Here is a 26,038-nt window from a genome sequence, read left to right on the forward strand (position 1 = left end):
AAATCTAAAAAAATTTCTACTTGCCAAATATATTTTAAAATAAAAGGGAACTGAGTGTTTAGAACTAGCTCACACAAGGTTTGTCTCATTTGAAGTTAAGTAGATATATTTTAATTGTCTCTTACAATATTCTAACGACGGTTCTATTGACGTATAGAGAATCAAATTTTATATTCAGAAATGGTATAATCTTGAATTTCACGTATTTTGAGTTACAACACTATTGTAATAGCACTGCGATATATTTAGCAGGAGTAGTGTTCGTCCAGGGGAATATTAAGCTTTTCGGGGCCCGAAACGTTGTTTCTTTTTTAAAAAAAAAAAGAAAAAGAAATTTCAAAGTTAGATTTGTTTTTTCTATATTACCCGTCTTCTATATCGTCGCTTTACTTTCTCAAAGTCGTATCTTAAAGCATAAAGTTACTGAAATGCAAAAAATGGATTGTCTATACAAATTTTGCAGGCTGATTTCACGTCACATTCACACACTGGCTTTTATATATTCTTAAAGTAATGCATCCAAATTAATACCCTTGATTCCAATTACAATTAGCCTGACGTATCCCACCGCTGGGCTGAGGCCTCCCCCTGATCCCTCCATGCATCGCGATCTAACTGGACCCAAGTCGTAGGCGTCCAGTTCGTCACGCCATCGTTTCCTCGGTCTATCGCGGTGCTTTACGCTTTTGGGACTCCATTGGGTGGTTGGTTACCTTGGCCCACAGGTCTTCAGGCATGCGGCAGACATGACCAGCCCAACTACATTTTAGCTTCGTAGCTTTTTGGGCTATATCAGCAATCTGAGTTTGGGAGTGCAGTGTTGTATTCCGAATTCGGTCGGTCCGTTTCACACCAAGTATATTCCGCTCTATTGCTCGTTGACAGATCCCGAGTTTGCACGTTTGGATCTTTGTAAGTGACCAAGTACAAACATATGTTAGTATGGGAAGGATGCACATGTCCATCAGCTTCTATTTGAGAGATATTGAACACCCTTTAGGAGAAATTTAAAATAAAAAGAAAGCATTGCCATCTCCTGAATAACTACTCTTTATAAGATACGAGTTCGAGAAAGAAGGCATCGATATGTTCGAACCAAAATCAGTGTCTATAGACATTCAATTGAATTTTCTCTCGTCAACATGAAGAACTCGACAATAATAAGAAAAGCAATAAGACATACGACAGTCGCTTGTGGTCAACGCGACATCGATACAAAAACCTGAAAAACACTTTACTACGCGTGACTGCTATCTCACCGGTTCAGGACGAATGGCGCTAGAGGCCACGTTATGACGTCATGGGAACTATATTCAGCTACGTACTTACATATTATATAGTAGTAAGTATGATACGAAGGAATACTACGCATTTTTTTAATTATATCTAGTGACGGTATGAAAAAGGCGTGTGACTGGTGGTAGATCTTCAAATCGCAAAGATCTGAGAGGCACTATCACTGAGTCTGTCACCCTGAGACGTAAGTCGACAAGTCCCATGTGTCTGTAATTTCAGCAGCATCTTTACCCTTCCAAACCAGGACGCAGTAATGCATGAGGCCTAATTTAGTTCTACCTGAAAGTATAGCAGTAACGCTCCTTGTGAAAGCATTCGTTCAGGGAAGTACTGCCACTTTACATATTTCTGGCGTCAAGCTGTATGTGAGCATTGAACTTGAATGGAATGGACCGTGAAATATTATTTAATAATTACACGATAATATGTACTTGTATATGATGATAATCTACTACAACTTGACCGGGTTTGTTACGTAAACACTATAAACGCACACAGTAGGTATATTTTTTGCTATATTTATGTACTTTTATGACCTTTAATATAACACAATGTACAAAGAACACATACACAAATATTTAAGTAGTTTATTTTAAGTTCTTTTGCGACACACACGTCTTGTCATTCATCTCAGGGTTCATTGAAAACCGCACAAATGACAGTACAAAATGTGTAGTCGTTGTAATTTGTTTTTTTGTCAGATTTGTCTCATTTAATGTTGTTTTTTTTATTGGATTTTTTATTTAATTTTGTTTTCCTTGTTTGTGTTATAATTTTTTTTTGTATGTGTGTTGCGGCGTTGCAATAAATGTATTTTCTATTCTATTCTAATATTTAAATAATAAAAATTGCATAATAGACATTAGGTAGTGAACACTAGTCCGAGATTGACTGTCCTGCGTTCCGGTTTTGAAGGATAAGGGTGTTGGTGAAGTTACTGGCACATGGGACTTGTCAACTTATGTCTCCGAATGACGGGCGCAGTGGCAGTGCTTTCACAGTGGACAGGCATGTCGCTTACCACCAGGCGCACGATTCCATCGCTTAGTATCATAAAAAAACTATAAGTAAAATATAACTAAAACTATGCTAAGTAGTAGATTTACTAGGATTTTGCATTGTTTTGTTTTTTATCACTTTTTTGTTGGTTTTGCTCATAAACTTTTACTACAAGTATCTCAAACCAGGTTAGTCTTACAGCTGATTAAACTATTCTACAAATACTATTTAAAACTACAGTATCATACGTATCATTTGATACTATAACTAAAGATTTATTCAAGAGATTAAAGAAACGTTAACGAGAAGGTAACGTTAAAGAGTGTCGACAACGCCTTTATTTATTTCCGGATCTATTGAGTATTTCCCCTGAGGTGTACTGCCGTGAGAACGCCTGCCCGTAACGTAGTGTTAAGTGCTTCAGATTTGAAGTTGACTAGGAGTTGTTGGTTTATAATCTTGAAGGGTAGATGTTTTTATAGGTCGTCTCGTTTCTAATTAAAGGACAGAAATAGGAACGCAGTTCGTATGCGTTGGTTTTTGTTGTGATACTAAGTTACGGGACGAATAAGACGTGCGACATTCTGATCATTTAGAGTTTAGATAACCTCAAATGGTTTTGGTTGATTCCGCAATACAATGAAAGTATTGAAGTTTGGAAAAAAAATAGTAAAATAGAGGATGTACACTGATTACTGTTTTGGTGTGAAAACACCCAAAGTACCCATTGAATACGTGTATTGGATACGTCATTGGTACATGACTAATGATTTTTTTAATATCAACTGTCGGTACGCCTATCTTGACCAAAATAACAACAGCCTCCGTGGTCTAACGGTTACCATGCATGCATGCATGCATGACTGCCACGCAGAGGTCCCAGGTTCGATTCCCGGGTCGGGAGAAATATTTGTATGGCCTACATTTATTTCTCTCGTGAGTTTGGATGTAATTTGTGGTTGTCTATGTGTGTGTCCATGGCACCCGCGACACAGGGTTTCCCTAGTGCGGGGATATGTTAAGTGTGTGAGTTATTTAAAAAAAAAAACAACTTTAATGTTATAATTGCTACAAAGTTCGAACAAATTGAAAGAAAAATTTGTTGGATCTAATTCGTGGGCAGATTTTCTCACGGTGTTTTCCTTCATCGAAAATTTCATGGTAAATATGAAATCAAATTTCATACATATTACAAATACAAACCCGGATTCGAACCGACGACTCATTTTTGAGAAGTGTTTGGCGCGTTCCCATTATGTCGTGACGACAGATAGTCGTGCAGTTTAAAGAGTCGCGGCTTGCATATTTAAATGAAGTTGTTCACATAAAGCACAACACGATTAACTGTCGTTCACGACTTTTTTGACGTACACAATGGGAAAAGCTAGAACGACTGTCGTCCGACGATAAATAAACGTCACGACAAAAATGTCGGGCAAGCGACAAGGCAACAATAAACGACAACACAGTCATGACAGATAGTCCTGTTAAAACTTATTTAGACATATTTAATTCGTGCGCCTATATGCTATTTAACATTATTTCATCATTACATAGCTTGCACTAAGACGTGTTTAAATGTCGGAAGAAAGTTACAGCATATTTGAAATGCAGATTCCAGGTTGTGGAGCGAGATTTTCAAAGCTAAGAATTTGAATTCAAGAAGGTACGATCAAGGCCACACTATGAGACGTAAAGCGAACGCACAACCGCACGTTGCCCCAGAATTTGGGACACCGGAACAGTGTCGATATTTCCGGAATCCCGGAGTTTTCCAGGGCCGGTTTGGTATAAACATCAACAACTTTTTCAACATAGCAATTCACTTTGTTGGCCTTTAACTATGCCTTTTTCAAAATGCTAGTAGAGCCAAAATTAATAAGTATTCCAAAATTTATATCAAAAGTTTTCGAAACAGGCGGTGAAATTACAGGCACTCGGGACTTGGTAAAGCTCTGAGTGACACTGGAACTGCTATCAACAGACCTGTCGCTTACCACCAGGCGCACGACTTGTTCGTCCCGTCACTTGCTATCATAAAAAAGTCTCCTGTTCCTAACTACGACTCTGGAGCCATTCTCAAGAGGAATTCTGGAACGGAATGCGGACCATTTTATTGCTCTTTATATCTCGTTTGTCACAGACATAGGGATTTTAATTATCGTCCGAAATATATTTTATTATTTTCTCTTAGCTGCACTAGTAAAATGGGACAATGATTCTTTGTTCTCATCCTTTGTAATCATCCTTTGTAGGAACACTTAGGCTGCTAACAGTTTCACTGCATGTTTGTAGTTAATGCATGAAGGCGTAATCAACTTCATGCAGTCGAGACCACGACTGCATAAAGTTTACAATGTCTGCACACATTAACTGCATGCAGTAGATTTCGGCTGCAGCGTGAAGCATGATAATGCATGAAGGCGTTATCAATTTCATGCAGTCGAGGTCTCGGCTGCATGAAATTGATTACGACTTCACGTATTAATTGCAAACATGCAGTCAATCTGTTAAGAGCCTTACTGATTGGTGGAATTGTTTATGTGCGCATGGTCAGTTTTGGCCAGAGGAACCATCATGTTTATTTGAGTTTTGAACAATTATTTACCGTCGGTATGAACAGCCCAGGTCGTACTTTGTCGAAGCGCATAGGCATCCCTTGTCATTTTTCTCTTTACTATGGAACTTATTCACATATAAGGGTAAGAGTAACTTTTTAATGCTCGTATACAATAATAATACGAAATATTATATGAGTTTCACTACATGGGTTCCTTTGTGTTGCGCCTTACAAAATGTGAGTAGCAAAAATTTGACCGCCAAAAAGTTGCCGTAAAAATTACGACTGTAAAAAATTTCATCGCAAAAAATTGTACCATCTTATCTATTTCTGCCGCTAAGCAGTAATGCGTAATGTTTAAATGTAAATTACTTCGTTCCGGTTTTGAAGGGTGCTGGTGAAATTACAGGCACATAGGACTTGTCAATTCATGTCTCAGGGTGACGGGTGCAGTGGCAGTGACCGTCAGATCTTTTGCGATTTAACGCTCTGAGTAGAACTGTAAGTGCTATGGGTAGGCGTCCCTCCGCTTGGAATCATAAAAAACAACCAGAAATTACCATATGGGTTCCGTCTTATTGCGCCTCACAAAATGTGAATGGCAAAAATTTATTTGCAAAAAAAAAAATTACCTTAAAAAATTTGACTGAATCCCAATGTGTGCTTATATATTCCATAGTAATAATATGTATAGTGCCTAGTATAGTTTCGAGAGAGGCGGAGCTCCAGCCGTATGTCACGTCCGCAAGAGCGATGTTCGCGAAAATTTAAACGCACCGTTCTTAACCTCATTCGGACGGATCCACAATATCTATCTCACTTTTTCATCTTATCTTGATATAATACAGGATGTGTTTTGTAAACGGTGTTATAAAGTACAGCTAGTAGGAAATTTGTTTTGTCGGGAAATTGGCTAAGTGCACACTTAGTTGATATTGTCTGGCAAAAAGGAGAATTTTCTAAGTTGTAAAGGGCAAATAATTCGTTTTTAGGAGCACAGTTGTGTTCGGAAACAAAATATTAAAACTACATTTAAAACATAAATTACACAAACAATTTACATATTCGTAATTATTATTTATTGAACTGCCTCCGTGGCCGAACGGTTTACCATGCTGGACTGCCACGCAGGGGTCCCGGGTTCAATTCCCGGGCCCGGTGAAATATTTGTATGGCCTACATTTATTTCTCTCGAGAGTTTGGGTGTAATTTGTGGTTGTCTATGTGTGTGTACATGGCACTAGTAGTTCTCCTAGTGCGTGGCTGTGAGTGTGTGTGCGTTATTATAAAAAAAATTAAAAGTTATTAATTACGTATTATTTAGTATAGTAGCAACTTTTCTATGACATTAAACGAAAATAAGTTGTTATAAAAAAACGACTTCAAAAAAATTCGCTCATCCGTTTTCGCAAAGCTTTTTTTGGAATTGGAATAATTTTTACCTATGTGCCAACTTTTATTATTGAAATTGATAAACGGAAAGTGGATGATATTCCATTAACTGGATTCATTCCCTAATTTGCCACCCTTATAGACGGAATATTTTCTTTAAATTTGAATGGAACTGTAAAGGAACCTCTTTCCAATAAAAAAAGAATCTGGACATCGGTTCATAAATGGGTGCGATTTGGGAGAATATCTACAATATCAGTCGATAGAGTTACAAGAATTGGAGAGGATGTGGGTTATATTTTTTTTGTATCTAATGGAGCAATAAACGTTTTTGACGTAACTCCACTCATGTCATTCTTCCATGAGGGGTGTGAATTGTCTGCGTAATCGCTTAACACACACACACACACACAAAAGAGAACCTTCACCTTTTTTGAAGTCAGTTAAAAACAATATATTAAATATGACTAGTATACAGGACGTCTCACACCTATCCCACACGGAGAGAAAGTACCTTAAATACTGCAGATAGAAAAGTTACTGAAAGAATACTTAATTTTGATTTTAAAAGCAATTCGAAATGCATTCAAAGATTTTTAAATAGCCTGTCTGAGCCGGGAATCGAACCTGCCAAATGTGAAAAAAAAACATATAATTTTACTATACTGATCGGAAGCGTTAATCATAAGGATTGTTTCCTTCTAAATACCATTGCATCTTAAATAAAAGGAAGACCATACCATAGAAGTGGGAGAAATGAAAACTATCCACGACAAGAAGCATGTTTCACCGAGTTCCTGGGGCACGATGTTCAATATGCAAGCAGCGATGTTCCTATGAATTAGTCTTCCAAATATCGATAATAATAATAACAATAATATATGGACATCGCTTTATCAAACATATCACAGGCCGTTGTCTGTTTTAATCGTACCCAACGCTTATCTTTAAAAGATAACAGGATTCACAGTTACTCAGTTTTCGAACGCGCGGGTACACCTAATAAACAATCCTTTCAGATTTTGAAAACGACGTTAAATACTTTTATTTATAGGCCTATAAAAACTGGCTCAGTGGCATGTATCTTTGCTTCTGTTTATGACCTATATAATGTGAAAAAAAAACCGTGCGCGGAAGATTTATTCGTGTGAAATTGTTCTATGTAAAAACATGTAGACAATTTTTCCTTTTTGTGTTGTTACAAAGTGAAGGTTGTTAGAAAAAGTAAACATTTACTGTATTCCACACACCGGATAAAAAGGTACTGTTTATTTGTAAGCCGCTTTGTGCTATCTAGTTCTAGGTCGCGCTGATGTTTTTTACATTGAAACTCTACCCAATTTACTTTAGGAATTCCTATAATAACTGCTAAGTAAATATTTGGATATCGAGTTGTTAGGTTCTCGCGATTGTTACACATAGGTAATAAATCAAATATATTCTTTTTTTTTAAACAAACCAACGTTTCGGGCCCTTTGCAGGTCCCATGGTCACGGCTGACTACCACGGTTGGTTTGTTTAAAAAGAAACAAATATATGCGATTTAGATCATATATTTGGAGTTAAAACTTGTTTGCTTCATATTCGAATTCGGAATTTTATTTGTGTATTAAAAAACTATTTTTACGCCACTCAGTATGAATTCCAATTATAAATCGTCCAATCAGTAAATCGTCTATCGGTCTATTTAAAAGGCGAACTGAATAGTGTTGCCATTAAATTGATTACAATGATACCAGCGCTAATAATGAATTGGCCAAATCGATAACAATCATGTTTGCCGACTATTGGTTAAATTTAGTTGAACTGGGAATTAATACATTATGGTGATTGATTTTATTCGAATAGATATTGTTAACGTATTTGTTAGTATAACTGGTATGTTTTGCATTGTGGGTACATAATAATTTACTTTGTAATATCTAGTTATAATATAAACAACTGTACATATGTATTTAAGTTCACTGTCTCCGTTCGTTCTTTGGTCAAGTAGAAAGTTCGGTCACAGATATTCATTCACATGATGGGTTTTGATTCTTCGTTCCTAATGCGTAGGGCAAAGGAATCAAATACGCTACCAGCATTTGTGTTCCACTAAAATCATCACCATTATCATGGCGGCCCTTTTCCGATCCAGTGCTGGATGAAGGCCTTTGACCTCTTCTTCCACTCTTGGCGATCTAGTTCCCGACTCATCCAGTCCGGGCCTCCGTGTTGTCGGACGTCGTCCATCCAGCGCTGCGGTGGTCTGTCGCGCCATCTGGCATCTGCTCGGGGTCTCCAATTTTTTTTACATTTTATTGCCGGTTCACAAAACTGGATACAATTTTTTGAATAAAATAAAAATGATTGTTTAACATTATAAAGCGAGAAGAGTGTAATCTGCTTAAACAAAATGATGGCAATTAAAAATTTATATCTACTATTTATAAAAAAAAACAGACAATTTAGACCATTGACTTACAATTATATGGACGTCGGGTCCGCGCTAAAAAGTGTCCGAACTAAAGGGCGTTAAAATCGTATACAGAGCGTCATTCACGCTTTAGTCTTCGTTTGTTTCTTCTGACAGCGAAGCAAGCAAAATTGGACAGTACTGCGATGACATTACAATTTAAATACAGCGTTTTAGCTTTTTCATATTCCTTTACATGTCACTACGTTTAAATAGGTTGACTTGGGACATTTTTTTCGTGGTTTTTGTATTAGACCCGTCGTCCATTTATTTGTAAGTCAATGATTTAGACACATCCTGCAGTCAGCACATAAGACATTTTGTTATTGAGTTCCTAGCTGAGACTACAGAACCAGAGAATATGTCAAAATCAAATCTGCCCCCGTGGGATGCTGCTTCGATAAAGCTATTTATTAAATTGACATTTAGCTCTCAAATTCGAGTGATGGCCGACATTTTAAAATTTTATCAAAATAGCCAACATGGCGAACACCGTGACGTCACATTTTTATTTTATCGCGAGTGCCGCGACCAATCACTGCAAAAGATTAACGTAGTGCCAAACATGGCTGCAAGGTCACAGCTGATTTTACAACATTTTGACAGTTCTGCACAGTAATTTTATTAACGTAAAAATTGAGCGCGACAAACGAGATGAAAAGAAATAATAAAAATAAACAAATGTGAGGAGAACATTTTTTTATCAATACCAGTGAGTAATTAAAAATTCCTTAAATAATAACTAATATAATGTAAAATATGTAAAAAACAGAAATTACAAAAACCCGACATATTTTGTTTTATCGTTTGTTTGATGATTAAACGACAAAGATAGCTAAATACGCTATTTCATATCGTTGTCCTTGTTCTTCAAAATGTATAGCAATAGTTCATTACCGATGGCGTTCCTGCTATTGTGCTCAGGACGTGTGCTCCCGAGTTGACTCCGGTCTTAACGCGCCTATTCTCGTTTTCGTACCACTCAGGTAAATTCCCATCTTCGTGGAAGATAGCCTGCGTTCACCCCACACCCAAGAAGGGTGACAGTACAGACCCGTCCAACTATCGGCCTATAGCGATAACCTCCTTGCTCTCCAAGGTGATGGAGCGTGTGGTAAACAACCAGCACTTAGATTACCTCGAGGATCGTCAACTTATTAACGACCGCCAGTACGGCTTTCGCCGCGGTTGTGGTGCTGGTGATCTTCTTGTGGGCAATGGGCAGCTGCCATCGAGAGCAAGGGGGAAGCAATGGCTGTGAGCTTAGACATCGCTAAGGCTTTTGATCGGGTCTGGCACAAGGCACTTCTGTCGAAGCTACCATCTTACGGGCTTACAAAAGGGCTGTACACTTGGATTGCCAGCTTCCTGTCTGAGCGGAGCATAAAAGTTGCTATCGACGGATTGTGCTCGGACACCATGCTCATCAACGTCGGCGTTCCGCAAGTATCTGTGCTATCACCAACTCTGTTCATCCTGCATATCAATGATATGTTATTAACTAGTAACATTCATTGCTATGCGGATGACAGTACCGGTGATGCCTATTATACAGGTCGCACAAATATGCCCCACCAACAAGTGGAACAAAACAGACTGCAACTTGTGTCCAAAATCGAGACTTCTTTGGAGCAGGTCTCAGAATGGGGCCAACAGAATCTAATAAAATTTAATCCCGCAAAGTGTGCGCGTTTAGCGCTAAAAAATCCCCATTCGTAATAGCGCCAAAGTTCCAGAATACTGTCCTTACCATCTCAAAGAGTATTGGGATACTTGGAGTCGGCATCACGAGCGAAGTCAAGTTACGGAGTCATTTGGAGAGCAAAGCCAAACTGGCTTCAAAAAAACTCGGAGTGCTCAATAGAGCGAAGCAGTACGTCTGTCCAGGTCACCGACTTTAGTTATATAAAACACAAGTACGGCCCCATATGGAGTATTGCTCGCATCTCTGGGCAGGAGCTCCTAAATTCCAACTTGACCCACTTGACTCTATCCAACGTAGGGCTGTTCGTATTATCGATGATCCCAAACTCGCAGACGGTATGGAGCCCCTTAGCTTACGGAGAGACGGTGGCTCTCTCTCTGTGTTCTGCCGTCTTTATAATGGGGAGTGCTCTGAGGTACTTTTCGAACTGGTGCCACCGTCTCGTTTCTACCATCGTACCTCCCGCCAAAGGAGTAGAGTCCATCCTCACATCTTAGATGCCTGGCATTGTAAGACCACGCGGGCCTCTCGTTCGTTTCTTCCTCGAACCTGCAAGGTGTGGAAAGATCTTCCTCCTGAAGTATTTTCTTTGCGCTATGACATGGGGTTCTTCAAAAAGCGTGTTTACAGGGCTCTCAAAGGCTGGCAACGCATAGGCAGCTCATCTGATGTTGCAAATGTCCATGGGCGACGATGACCACCTCCCATCAAGTGGCTCGTCGGCTCGTTTGCCTCCTTCTTTTATAAAAAAAACCAAATAAGCAAACTTAGCTTTATCAACTGAAATAAATATTTTCACGGGGTTTATCACACATATACTGCCATGCTATGGCCACTGATATCGTTATAAGACAGTGCATGCGATACACTGGACACTGTTGACTGGGGTTAGTTCTGCAAGTAGGAAGTGACAAAGTTTTACGATTAAGTGGGCGACCTCCGGGACGAGAGACAAACAGGTTCATCATTCACATCATTCTCGCAATATGCTCACTTTTCCTACACCACGACTTCTGTTAATAAAAATGGAAGTAAATTAATTTGCTATTCCTCGAACCCAGTGAAGGTTAAATCGTGCAATATAGCCGGATTGAATTTTTTTTATTAACTGCATGAAAAAAAAAACACAAGCACAGCTATTTTAGTATTCTTGGATTTTGTCCTTGAACTTGTAGCCAACCGCATACATCTATTTTATTAGTAAAAATGTATACTTTACATACATTTAGCAACAGTAGAGTTCGTCCAGAGAAGTACTACCACCTTGCCCATTTCTGCCATCAAGCTGTAATGTGAGCATTACTACGTTCCGGTTTTGAAGGGTAAGGGCGTTGGTTAAATTACAGGCACATAAGACGATGTCTCAGGGTGACGGGCGTAGTACAGTGTCGTTTAGATCTTTATTTTTCATTTTTATAAATTTATTCATATTCAGGTTTTCAAAAACCCATAAATATATTGTAGACTAACTTACAAAACAATATAATAAAACACTAATTACTAATTATTTACACGTATTTTCTGCGATGTGTGACGCAACGTGGGTGTCCGGTCACCGGCCTCGGAGACGTCGGTACATGACACCCTTCAGCCAGAACTCCATCATGAATGTCAACAGATGTAGAGTTGGTGCTCTCACCACGAATGAATTAAAATTTACAATATGGCGGGACCCCAACTGCTTCACCCTCAGTCTAACATTGGCTTTCATCCGTATATACTTCGCAATATCCGCAGACTTTGTGGAGTAGATAGATAGATAAATACACTTTATTGCAAACACACAAGAAAAAACAAAAACAGTACATAAACATCTTAGAATTAATGTGGGTAAAGGCTGCCATTGGTGCTGAAAGCGATCTCTTCCAGGCAGACTTTGAGGCAAAGGAGAACTGAACAGAGAGGGAGACTTAAGGCCGTATTCCAGAACTCTACTCAATGCTCAAGTCAGAATTTGAGTATGGTTTAAAGCACTCGAAATCATACTCAAGTCCCTGCCATTAGGGTCGTATTTCCATTGCTTGTGTTTCCAGTGCAATCCTGACTTGAGCATTGAGTAGAGTTCTAGAATACGACCCTTAGTGTGCCTGTGGAGTAATGAAACCGAGCCACGTATTCTCGGTACCGCTGGACACAGTAAATGATTAAGACCAGTCGGGGCGGTGACACTAAGATTACGGCTTCCCCAAAGAGACATATCAATAACGTACTGACAAAATTTAATAATTTACACGCACACTGCTGCAATACTGCACAATGCTAGTGAAATTACAGACATATAGAACTTGTCAACTTAAGTCTCAGGGTGACGGGCGCCGCGGTAGTGCCCCTTGCTATTTAAAGCTCTGAGTGGCACTGTAATTGTTACGGACAGGCGTGTAGCTTACAATCAGGCGCACGACTTGTCCGTTCCGTCACTTGATATTATAAAAAAATTACACATTTGAGGATGTTACATTAAACAGTACGGTGGACACGGACGTGTTTATATAAGGTGATACAAATACATCTCAGTGACCTTGAACTCTCTAATAGAAATATTAAGGATTTTTTCTGCAAAACGTATGTTTTGCAGCAGAGGCCGCGAGTTTGAGTCCGGGTTCGCACCTCTGAGTTTTTCGGGATTAATGTGCAATATTTAATTTGAAGTTTACCATGAGCTTTTCGCTGAAGGAAAATATCATGATGAAGCCTGCGTGTTGATGAAGGTTCAGAACCCTCGGAAAACGTGTTGATGTTGATGATGATTAATGCGACAAGAGGCAACGGGAATCATCTTATTACTATCATAGCCGTACCTTCTTTTATACAAGATTATTACATTCAATTAATATAAACTCTACGGCACAAAGAAAAATAGTCATATTTTGGAATGCGGTATTGGCTACGAACGGGTTAATACGAGTATATTCAATCCAATAAAAATTTCGCAACATGACGATTTTTGATATACCTTGTGAGGAATAAATTTAGCTTCAATTCATTACATATCTGTCTCTTTCTAGCAAATAGAGTTATTACGAAACTTTATAACATCATCAATCGTCTATCTCTCTCTTGGCAAAGTTGTGAGAACAAATAAGCGTAGCATGTGGTCGCTACGGCCTCATCAAAGTTGCACGCGTAGGCCTCTACGCGTCTACGACTTGTGACTACGACGCTACGCGACTGAGTACGGAATGGTTTGCAAAAAAATATGTTGGAAATAGTTTTTATTGCTTAATATACTTTTTTAATAACTTTCTTTAATTATATGCGTCATTAGTTTTATAATTCTACTTACCTTTGACTATAACTTTACTGTATAATATTAAAAACACTTCATAACTTTCTCCGTTAATCGTTCATGGTATTTGCTACACCAAGGGCTTGTTTCCGCAACTCTCTCTTTCATTTTCTTATAGTATTTTTTTTTTTACCGAATTACTTTTCTTCGTCTTTGCAGCCTTACTTTCCTGCTATCATCTCGGTTTAAAAAGATTAAACAATACGTTGACCCATGACGTTTCACTCTTAAAATCTAAATTTTTTTTTCCTCTACGTGTTTTAAATTTCTATTACCTTTTTTTGCCATCGGTCTCTTCCAATTTGTGGCGCAAGTTTTCGTCGCGCCTGTATCGCTGTACAGTCGACAATAAAATGCATATTAGATGGCGGTGTTTTGTTGCCGCGACGTGATTGGTTGCATGGGGCGCGGACGTGCGCACGATTTGACCGAATTTATTTGAGCGAGGTCTACCGAATTCACATCTGATGCTTTACATACTAAAAAAAATAGTGCTAGACTTTTTCCTAGTTAGTGTACATATTCATGCATAATATAAATTATATTTCGTCGCTTCATTCTCGATATAATATTTAACTATGTAGTTTCCTTAACTTGCTAGGCAACACCGCACGGTTTTTAGAGAAAAAAAAAGTTTTGACGTTGACACTCCCTACCAGGCATGAACCGCCATTTTCTATCCTCACTACTTTTTCGTGCGTGGCAACAAGCACTTAGAAAAAATCGAGTATTATAAAAGTATACTGTAATACTTGGAAAATACAGATGCCAAACGTTTTCGGCGTTATAAGATCATAATATCATTGGACGAGTCGGACATTGATCAAGGTAAGATTTTTTCTTATGCTCATAAATAATGAAAATAAAAAAATGAAAATATTCATTTTTATCACATAGAACTACTTGCTACTTCCGCAATTATAGTAAATGTTCGCTTTCATACATCGCAAATGTGAATAAAATCTACATTTAATAAAACATCGGGTTAACTGCGAGTTATCCCCGATAACTAAATCAAACATGTGTGGATGAAAATCCGAACAGATATATTAATACGCGCATTTTACATGATTTATAACAAAACTGCCTCGGAATTAACCGCGAGTTAAACAAGACAATGAAATCGACTGCGAGTTGATTTTAATTTGAACTGTATTAGTACCTACGTGCTAATAAATAACGTATATTTTTTAAATTACACTGCGTCGTAGTATACTGCGAGTTAACCACTATGATGAAATCGACTGCGAATCGATTTTAATTTGAACAATATTAGGTCTTACATGCTAATGAGCAAAGAATTTTTTAAATAAAATAACGTCAGGGTTAACTGCGAGTTAACCACGATAACGAAATCGACTGTGTATCGATTTTAATTTGAACAATATTAGTTCCTACGTGCTAATATTATACAATAAGTAAAGATTAAAAAAAAAAAAAAAATTACGTCGGGGTAAACTGCGAGTTAATCACGATAGCAAAATCGATTGCGAATCGATTTTAATTTGAACAATATTAGATAAAACGTGCTAATATTAATAATAAGTAAAGTATTTTTTTAATAAATTTACGTCGGGGTTAACTGCCAGCTAACCACGATAACGAAAGCGACTGCGAGTCGATTAAAATTTAAATAGTATTAGTATTTACGTGCTAATTAGTAAAGTGTATTTTAAAAACAAAATTACGTCGGGGTTAACTGCGAGTTAGCCACGCTAACGAAATCGACTGCGAGTCGATTTTGATTCGAACAACATTAGTACCTACGTGCTAATAAGTCAAGTATTTTTTTAATAAAATTACGTCGAGGTTAACTGCGAGTTAACCACGATAACGAAATCGACTGCGAGTCGATTTCTATTTGAACAATATTAGTTCCTACGTGGTAATAAGTAAATATTTTTTTAAATAAAATTACGTCGGGGTTAACTGCGAGTTAACCGCGATAACGAAATCGATTGCGAGCCGATTTTAATAATTATATTATTCTAAGAAAAGTATATTTAATAAAATTAATTTGGGGTTAACCATGAGTTAACTGCGATAAGAAATTAAATCCCACATACGTTGAATTAATAAGTGTTAACGAAACACGCCGTACTTAAAACTCAATTACCTATCTAATACAATTCTAAAGAAGATCGTTAATGGTTTTAGGCGACAGCCACCTGCAAAATAAAATATGCAGCTTCGCCAGCAATACCATTACGTAAACAGGTGCCAACACCAGTCTGTAATACCCGGCATTAGTTTATCGCCAGACGACAATAGAAAAAATTGCATATCACAATTAAAAACTTAATTGACTTGGGAGCAATGACAAAGTGCTGTCCTAGAAAACGTCAATACATTTCTAACACTTTTTTAACCCCAAAACGCAACGGTAGTAGTCGTTTCATATTGAACAAAACGTTCTTTAACAAATTTGTAACAAAAACTCATTTTAGAATGGAGGACTACCAAAATGCCTCAAAATTGATACCTCACATTGAAAGAGGTGTATTCATTGACATCTATCTGCGATGCAGACCGAAAGCACCACAGATTTCAGTATTTACCTTGTGGTTCTAATGAAATTGAAATCCATGAATTTACTGCTCTGACATACGGCTTGTCCACAGCATCGAAAGTGTGTACCAAAGTCATGAAAGAAGTTGTAACACATTTGAGACAACAAGGATTTAAGTTCGTTGTATAGCAGCTGATTATGACGATGCATCAATAATGTCAATGCAACCATTAAGTTATTGCAATGTTTAGGTTTCATCATTAATTACGGCAAGTCTGTGTTACAACCATGTCAAGTTTGTAAATTTCTTAAGATTCGATTTTGATTCATGAAATTTAAGTATAAGTTTACCTTTCGAAAAACGTCAAAAACATTACCACTTACTTTAAAAAATAATGAGGTGACCCCAATGTATCATACGGGAGTACGCGCAATTGATTGGTGTCCTCATCTCAGTTTGCCCAGCCACTAAATACGGTTGGTTATATTTAAATTAACTGGAAATTCTATATATATCTATAATATAATAATTCTATATAGAATTATATACATCTAGTATGGGCAAAAAAGTGGTAAAAATATGGGGATAAAAAAACTGTTCACAAATAGATTATTAAAATAGTAAAATATTAAAATAATAATAGTAAATAGTAAAATTACAAAAATTACAATATTAGTCTGCTTCAATCTCATTTACATTACCGTTTGCTACAGTACACAATTACATGTTTTTTAAGTTTTCTAAATTAAAACTGTTGGTCGGAACAACGCTTTATACTGGCTCAATGATCTTTCTTTTGATGTGACTGGGGCTAACTTAAATTAGCAGAATTTAAACCTTCTAATCTTACGCACCTGTAATTTTATTACGAATATCACATATTATTGAAAATATTGATTATTGCAAATTTTCTGCACAATTTGGTCTAAATCTATAATGTGGAAAGTAAAAGCACCTTTTTTTATTCCAAATATCATTATTTATGTACATAAGTAATTGAAGAAACTCAAATTATTTAAATCCAAAATATTTAGTAACATATTAATCCAGGCTTTCCTTATGTCTGTAATTTTTATTACATTTATGTTTTTTTTCTCATGACCCACATTTGTAAATGTTTTCTTTCCGAACATCATTTCACTTACAGAATTAACACCTATCCCAACCTGCTAATGTTTTATTTACAGTTATACATTGTTCAAGGCAAATTTATCTATTTGTTCCAGGGTGTTGTGAGGCCAACAACTTGGCCTACGTGTACCGCGTGGTCGTGGTGGGGGGCAGCAGCCGTGATCGCGATGCGGTGAGCGCCCGCGCGCCCCGCGCCGGCACGCTGGCGACCTACCCGCGCCACTATGGCGGCGCCGCGTACCACGCGCGCGCGCCCGCCTTGCCACTCAATGCCAGTGAGTATTCTCCTTTATCTTTCTTCTAAATCTCATTTTCCACCACGGAAACAAACAAACAATAAGCCTTAAGCCTCGATTACTATAAGAACCGCTGTCGCAAAAACTCACACATTCATAATTTAAAACGTCATAAAATCTTGATAAGAATTAGCCGTAGTTTGTAATAACTAATTTTGGACTGTTAATATAATTTAAATTTTACTTTGTTCACATATCGTTGAAGGTTCAATACCTATTATTGCAAGTTGCCATGTTTTTATTTTATATTGAAATTTCAATCCGTGTGCTGCGATCAATACGTGAATGACGACGAATCTTAGGGTCGTATTCCAGAACTCTACTCAATGCTCAAGTCAGGATTTGAGCCAACTTGAGTATGATTTCAAGCACTGGAAATACGACTCTAATGGCAAGGACTTGAGTATGATTTTCAGTGCTCACTGCAATACTCAAGTCCTGACTTGAATATTGGGTAGAGTTCTAGCCTTAGTTCTCAAAAAAAAAAACTTCTATTGCAGCGGTATAATGTTTACTTTCGTTTCTTGTAACAAAAAATTATTACGATAAACAGAAAATTGAAAATTTATTAAAATTCAATAAAATAAACTTAACGATGATTATGAAACACAACCATGGCTAATATTACAAGGGTGATTATCGTTTTTCTATGATTTTCGAGGTTTTGCGCGAGATATTTTATATTGAGCATAACGTAAAAAGCGAAAATGGCGGACTCAAGTACGTAGAACTCCACGTACTGTTGGCGCCACTGGGGAAACGTATATAGCTCCTCGATCACCCCCTTTTCTAATAGTGAAATCGTGATATTATCGGTTCCATTCCGTACAGCGTCTTACAGCTCGTACATACGAACTATGACTACCAGTGTCAATTTTTAGCTACTAAAAATTTTTAGTAGCAGTAGAGCTCCTTGTGTAAGAGTTCGTCTACGGAAATACTGCCACCTTACCTATTTCTTATTGATGTGAGGGTAAGGGTGCTGGTGAAATGAAAGACAAATGGGACTTCTCAACTTATATCTCAGTGCGTGTGGCCCTCAAATTTTCTTTTTTAACCGACTTCAAACAATTCGACTGTACGTTCTTTTTTTGTATGTATGTTACGCGATAACTCCGGTATTTGTGAACCGATTTTCATGATTCTTTTTTTGTTGGAAAGGGGGTATTTCCATGGTGGTCCCATTTCATTTTGAAGAAAATTATCCACTTCTAAGGGTGGCTGTTCACGTATGAAGATTCATTTTTATAAATAGCGCCTAACTTTAATTTAGGAGCAATTATTTTAATGGTTGATTTTGCTATTTCTCCAATTAAAGACGTTTTTCTCTCAATATACTTTGAATAGTGAGAACCATATGAGAACCGATTTTTATTATCTCCAGTGTCAAGTCCTGTATAGTAACGAACGAGGGGATATTTCAATAAAACTTAGCAAATAGACGTAATTTCGTGTACTTTTGAGGTCGGTTTTTTTAGTGCTCTGTACTGAGATTATTATACAAAAAAAAAATGCGCATTTGATCTCTATCTCACCTGATGGAAAGTGATTAATGAGATCGAAGATGTTGCTTGCACATCTATAATGCCTGTTCACTCTCGATGTGAAAAGGTCCAAGTTTTAGTTTTCGGGGAATAAGTCCGCAGGCAGGGAAATCCACTCACTAGCCGCACGCTTTAAAAATGTCGTAGCGAAACAGTTTGCGAAACTTGGGAATGTCCACAACATAGGGGTGAAAACCCCATCCTAAGTCTAATCTCCGGATGATGGAAAAGGGAAAGCGGAATTAACTCATGCAATTCCATTGCACACTCTCCGTGATATATCCTGTAGTATATCGTTAAGCAGGCAACTTTACGACGGCGTTCAAGACTGCAGCTTCGCATCTACTAATTCCGAGTCACCTATAAACCTCTTGACATGCTTTGCAATTGAATCCAAGGTGGCCTGTTGGTATGTAGCAGAGCCGTTCCAAAGGTTGCTGCAGTACTCCATACTGAAGCGACTGTCCCAGTGTGAATTAATGCCTCACCTTGGAAAGGATGTCAAGCGTCCTGGCTGCATGTTTGGCATTGTTTCTATGCATCTGCCAAAGTTCAAATTGGACGACACGTCCATTTCAAGTTGGAGATAGTCGGCTATCGGTATGGATATATCACAAAATGTCGAAGTCAGGTCAATAGAACTCCGCTTAGTGGAGAATAGACATGCCTGCGTTTTCGTAGCGTTAAATTTGACAAGATTGGCATTGCCCCAATCGCCTTATCTATTAGTACCGCCAAGTAGTAATGTCAGCATTACTGTGTTCCGGTTTTGAAGGCTAAGGGTGCTGGTGAAATTATAGGCACATGGGACTTTTCAACTTATGTCTCAAGGTGACGGGCGCAGTGGTAGTGCGCCTCAGAACTTTGCGATTTAAAGCTCTGAGTGGCCCTGCAACAGACAGGCGTGTCGCTTACCACCAGGCGCACGACTTATTTGTCCCGTCACTTAGTATAACAAAAAAATAAGCGTCATGTTTGTAATATAGGTTTACATACCCTTTTGAAAATAAAAATTTTCACTGCAGGACATAACCGAACTTCAGACACGTCATGTATAAAGTAAAACAAAGTCAATATTAATAATATAGTAATATTAGTAAGCACTCTAGAGTCTTTTTTTACCTCTACAGCTTGTACATATAAAATGCAATGAACAGTTTCAATTCTCAGCATAATTAAAATCGCACCTGTGCGGCAAAACTATAAACGTCAATTATGAAAATGAAATAGGTTAATGCAATCGTCGAATTCCGTAAGACCCGAGGAGTTCCGAAGTTGGAACTTAACAAAATGTCACCGGGACGCCATTATGTTTTGCCCAAAATCGTATTGTAACAAAACAATTCAATGTAAGCTGCATTATTCAACCGTTTAGGTATTCGCTGGCATAGGTGTGAAATCGGACCGTTGCGAAATTTGGAATGCAATAATGCATTGCAAGTCTGAAACAGCAACGTCCTAGTATCAATTTATCTAGTCGTTAATGTATGGGATGCAATTTATGGTATTTAGGATCTTAGGTTGGCGTTTTGCTATTCGTTGGAACGACATATTGCTATTCAGGATTTCAGGCTAGTCTTTTGCTATTGGTTAGAATGATTTTTTGTCATATTTATTTCATAGAACATCATGATGTTTTTACTAATATGATATCCAAGTTTTTTTTTTGACAATGCTCCACAAGTTTGTTATTATTATTTATACAAAAATATAATAATGAACTAGTGGATTTTCAGAAGAAATAAATGAATATCATAAATGAATTCAATAAAATGAATATTACAAGTCAGTCTCAGGTAGCTGTAAAGGTACCTGGCCAAGAAAAAACTTTCATAAGTTTCTCACAGATGGCGCTATGGCAAAAATGTCATTCAAACCCATTGACTTACAAATAAATGGACGACGGGTCTAATACAAAAACCACGAAAAAAATGTCCCAAGTCAACCTATTTAAACGTAGTGACATGTCAATGAATATGATAAAGCTAAAACGTTGAATTTAAATTGTGATGTCATCGCAGTACTGTCTAATTTTGCTTGCTTCGCTGTCAGGCGACCAAACGAAGACTAGAGCGTGAATGACGCTCTGTATACGATTTTAACGCCCTATAAGTTCGGACACTTTTTAGCGCGGACCCGACGTCCATATAATTGTAAGTCTATGTTCAAACCTGACAAAAAGGTCTGCAAGAATCACATAGAGAGAATAGTGATAGTTAATAAACTTAAAAACTACAATTATTATAGCGACATCTATAGTCAGCTGCCGGTAGCTGTAAAGGTACCGGAAGTGATATATTTCTTACAGATGGCGCTATGGCAATAAAGTCCTTAAAAACAAAAAACAAAGATCTGCAACAAGCACGTAGAAAAATTGGTAAGGTCCGCTAGTTCGTTCGACACGGTATGCTGAAGGCGCTGGTTCGAACCCAGCCGAATAGAAATAATTTCCTTAGTATTATATCTTTGTATTAATAACTATAACAAATTAGGATTTTCGTTGTAGGTACAATAAAAACGTCTTACGTCTGCTGACTCAGCCTGCATCTCAGTTGATAAGAGCTATAGCCACGGTTAGGCAACAGACGCTGGTTAGAGTCTAGTCAGCTCGAAGGAACTTTGCGTCTGTTCGATCTTTGTATCAATAATGCTGCCTCATTTAACTGCCTCCATGGCCGAACGGTTACCATGCCGGACTGCCATGCAGAGGTCCCAGGTTCGATTCCCGGGCCGGGAGAAATGTTTGTATGGCTTACATTTATTTCTCTCGTGAGTTTGGGTGTAATTTGTGGTTGTCTATGTGTGTGTCCATGGCACCCGCGACACAGGGTTTCCCTAGTGCGGGGCTATGTTGAGTGTGTGCGTTATTATATTATTATAATGATAATTTTTTTGACATTTTAAATCGCAAGATGACCTTTTACTATTGGTTCGGATGATTTTGTGCTATTTGAGATATTTAGCCTTTTGCACAGAGAATTCCATCATAAAAGCAGAAGTATTTTTTGTTTTGTTTGAAAATAGTTTTGCCGAAAAATTCCTACGCTTCGTGACTGTTCGCTGATAATTGGAAGATAAAATTGTTTCGTCTTATGCTCGTAAATTCTATAAATAAAATTGCAAAAATCGAGCATGTATCAAAGGCTGTTGTCATTTGTTTGTTCAAAGTAAGATAACTTATTATTAAAAACATAGTTCTAGATTTTCATTTTAGCCGGTTTACACATTGACTTATAATTATATGGACGTCGGGTCCGCGCTAAAAAGTGTCCGAACTTATAGGGCGCTAAAATCGTACACAGAGCGTCATTCACGCTTTAGTCTTCGTTTGTTCGACTGACAGCGAAACAAGCAAAATTAGACAGTACTGCGATGACATTACAATTTAAATTCAACGTTTTAGCTTTTTCATATTCCTTGACATGTCGCTACGTTTAAATAGGTTGACTTGGGACATTTTTTTCGTGGTTTTTGTATTAGACCCGTCGTCCATTTATTTGTAAGTCAATGGGTATTTTATATGATGTGATAAGGGACAGCCTATCGCGTAACATATGACCACTTTCTTTAGACAATATCCTTGAGTATATCATATATTTTTTGTAAGATCGTTCTTTAATAGTAAATACTTAAACAACTTTGATCTAGGACTAGGACTATTTTTTCTTTTTAATGATTCTAAGTGACGGGTAAACAACTCGTGTGTCTGGTGGTAAGCGACACGCCTATCCCTAACAGTTGCAGTGCCACTCAGAGCTTTAAATCACAAAGATCTGTGGGGAACCGCCACTGTGCCCGACATCCTGAGATATAAGTTGATAAATAAAAAATTAAATTATTTTATTTCCGATAACGAGTTCCATAATTTCTTAGTAATAATAATAGGAAAAGTGCTTATAAATATGTGTTAGTACTTTTTTCAAATCACTTCCCTCATGAAGCATTGCAAGCAAACATGGGAGTGGTAATCCTACCAGCTGAAGTTTGTAGGATGTTGTTGGGGCTGTCCCAGCATCAGGGAAGCTGTCTTTTTCCGGAGGATGGCAGCAAAACCATCCGTCTCATACTCTGCAAACATCCCCGACGCACTGCAGAAACGAGGCAGTCCCAACATCATGCTAAAAATCTTATTGCACTGTACACAAAGTCTAAGTCAAAGATCATTTATTCCATAGGTAAAATAAATTTACACTTGAAAACGTCACATTTACATTACATTACATCGTTCACTACGCTGACTTCCTGAGAAGAACGAGCTAGAAACTCTAGGGATTGCTCTTTTCAAATAAACTTAAATGCTATGGAATATACTTGGAATCAAATTTGTGTGGATTCTGGAGCCGTGTCGTCTTTCCCTACATCTATATCTAACACGTAGTCTTCAATTTTGTAATATGACTTTTCGATCAAAATATTTATACGTAGGGTCTCCAGCGGCTGTTTAGTGTAGTCAATCCATAGGCTCCCGGTGTAGAAAGTTTTACAGTAAGTTTTAAAAAGCATTATTTTTTTAGTTAGATAAGTCCCATGTGCCTGTAATTTCACCAGCACCCTTACCCTTCGAAACAGGAACGCCGTAATGCTTACATTACTGCTTGGCGGCAGAAATAGGTAAGGTGGCAGTACTTCACTGTGCGAACTTATTCACAAGGACCTCTACTGCTACAATTCCGTGACAGCCGTGGTTTCTCCATAACACATAACTACGGCACATTTATATAGTTACAAAATTGTTATACTTAGCAATACGAGTACATACGCTTACAAAGTAGTACATAATAATTATGTTAGCAATATGCAATCCGGTAATACCATACAATGTGTCACGTGACGACTTAATGTTCTGTTCAATTGGCGTGACAGATTGACCTGACGGCTCACGGCAGGATTATCATGCATAATGTTGTATTTGACACAGTGACACTGGAAACATGAAGCTTCTAACTGTGCGATCAATAATGATCTCTCTCAACCGATAGATAGAGTTGTATTATGTTTCTTCAACTGAAATTGGTAAAACGAACTTGACCGAAAAACTTTGAATTACAAAATAACTTCTATTAGTAATAACAGTAGAGCACCTATTGATAGAGTTCGTCCAGGGAAGTACTGCCACCTTACCTATTTCTGTTACCAAACAGAAATGTGAATAGTCTATATATGTTTTGAAGGGAGCTGGTAATATTAATAATAATAATGATCCAGGCAATCGTACCTTGCCTGGACTCAATCTAGGTAATGCTCGGCACGAGACAGACTCTCCAAGTTTTCTAGGAGATTGATTGGCCCGCCGTCTGTAATTAATAACAACAGTTTAATAAATGCACACAGTGATACAGAATAGAATAAACAATATAATAATCTCGGTACACACACACAGTTCACAAAACACACATTCACTCATACACGCACACGCGCACACACACAAACACGTTTTTTCTTTTATTTTCCGAAATTAGTTATTTGATCTTCTAAAATGAAAAATGTAAAACCTCATAGGAAATGAAACTATTTTTACGGATTTAAATCGCGTGTATTTGTTTTTTCAAACAAACCAACATTTCGGGCTCTTTACAGGTCCCATGGTCATCGTTGACTATCAGTCAAACGTCAAAAAACAAATATACGCGATTTAAATCCGGAAAAATGGTTTCATTTCCTATGTGTAATATCGCGAAAATCTAAGAACTCGAAATGTAAAACTTCATTTAAAATATTGATCTCTTTGCTTCTGCAAATGGCCTGTACATTGCTTGTACCAAGGGAATAGGCATTACATGTTGAGATGCACAATTTCCTAGTTCTACTGTAGGGGCTTCATTTAACTGAATATGTTTTTTTTGACTTATGTTTGTTTAGCTTAGCATTGTAATGGTGTACATTTTTCACTGAACACATATTATTATTATTAGTACATAGTACGAAAACAACCGACCTCGAAAGTTGGAATATTTTATTCAATTATTTGAAGTCAGTTATAAACTACTTAAGTTACCTTACATATTTCTGCCGCCAAGCAGTAGTGTGAGCATTATTGCATTCCGGGTTTGAAGGTAATGGTACTGGTGAAATAACAGGCGCATGGGACTTGTCAACCTATGACAGATCTTTGTAACTTAAAGCTCTGAGTGGCACTGCAACTGTTATGCACAGACGTGTAGTTAACTTAAATAAAAAAATATTTTTATATTTAAAATATATTTCTTTCACAAATTCGACTTTTCGATTCCGACTGGTTAGCTCCGCATCGTGTTGTGACAGGAACTCGGTTATGTGGCCGGTCGTTCAGCCTTTATAAATACCGTAGAGGGTTTTATTCTAATTTCCTGCTAAAATTTTTACGTGTTCGCAAATTTCGAACTGCAAGTTTTCCTTCATACTTTCACGTAAGACTATCAAAATGTAGACCGTTATGTCAAAAACAGAAAACAATTATTATTAGTATAAGTAGGCACTAATTGTAGTATTTACTCGTAAAATAATCAATACATTTTTATACCAAAGAACAGGCTTTGAAACTCGTTTAATTACATCTATCTGCAAAATTGTGGAACGATCTCCCATTTGAAATCCGACATTGCGTAAATATCTTTTATCACAGTCCTAGTCTGAAACGTGTGTATTAGTAAGTATAAGTTATTAGTAAGTATAAGTTTATTTAGGTATATTTATATATGCATATATCTACGTAGGTATAATATATCACATTATGTTTAAAATATGTTATAAATTACTATGTGTCTTTATTTAATTTTTTTTATTTTGTATTGTTTTTTTTATTTATACAATTTTATTTTTTTAATATTTTTATTTTTATATTTGTAAAATTGGCACACTACGTCTCCCGCTCCGATTAGCTTTCCT

The 26,038-nt window shown here is 37.3% G+C and overlaps 1 protein-coding gene across 1 annotated transcript in view; it reads left to right on the top strand.

The window, feature by feature from the left end:
- The first annotated feature begins 17,474 nt into the window (after nt 1–17,474).
- The window catches only part of LOC113235870 (calmodulin-binding transcription activator 2), a 354,352-nt gene continuing 345,788 nt past the window's right edge, over nt 17,475–26,038 (top strand). Inside the window, exon 1 of the mRNA XM_026471792.1 lies at nt 17,475–17,609. The gene's annotated coding sequence lies outside the window, so the exon portion shown is untranslated. The remainder of the gene's footprint in view (nt 17,610–26,038) is intronic.

This window comes from Hyposmocoma kahamanoa, unplaced genomic scaffold (genome assembly GCF_003589595.1).
Source record: "Hyposmocoma kahamanoa isolate Upper Pololo Valley unplaced genomic scaffold, ASM358959v1 88, whole genome shotgun sequence".
NCBI lineage: Eukaryota > Metazoa > Arthropoda > Insecta > Lepidoptera > Cosmopterigidae > Hyposmocoma > Hyposmocoma kahamanoa.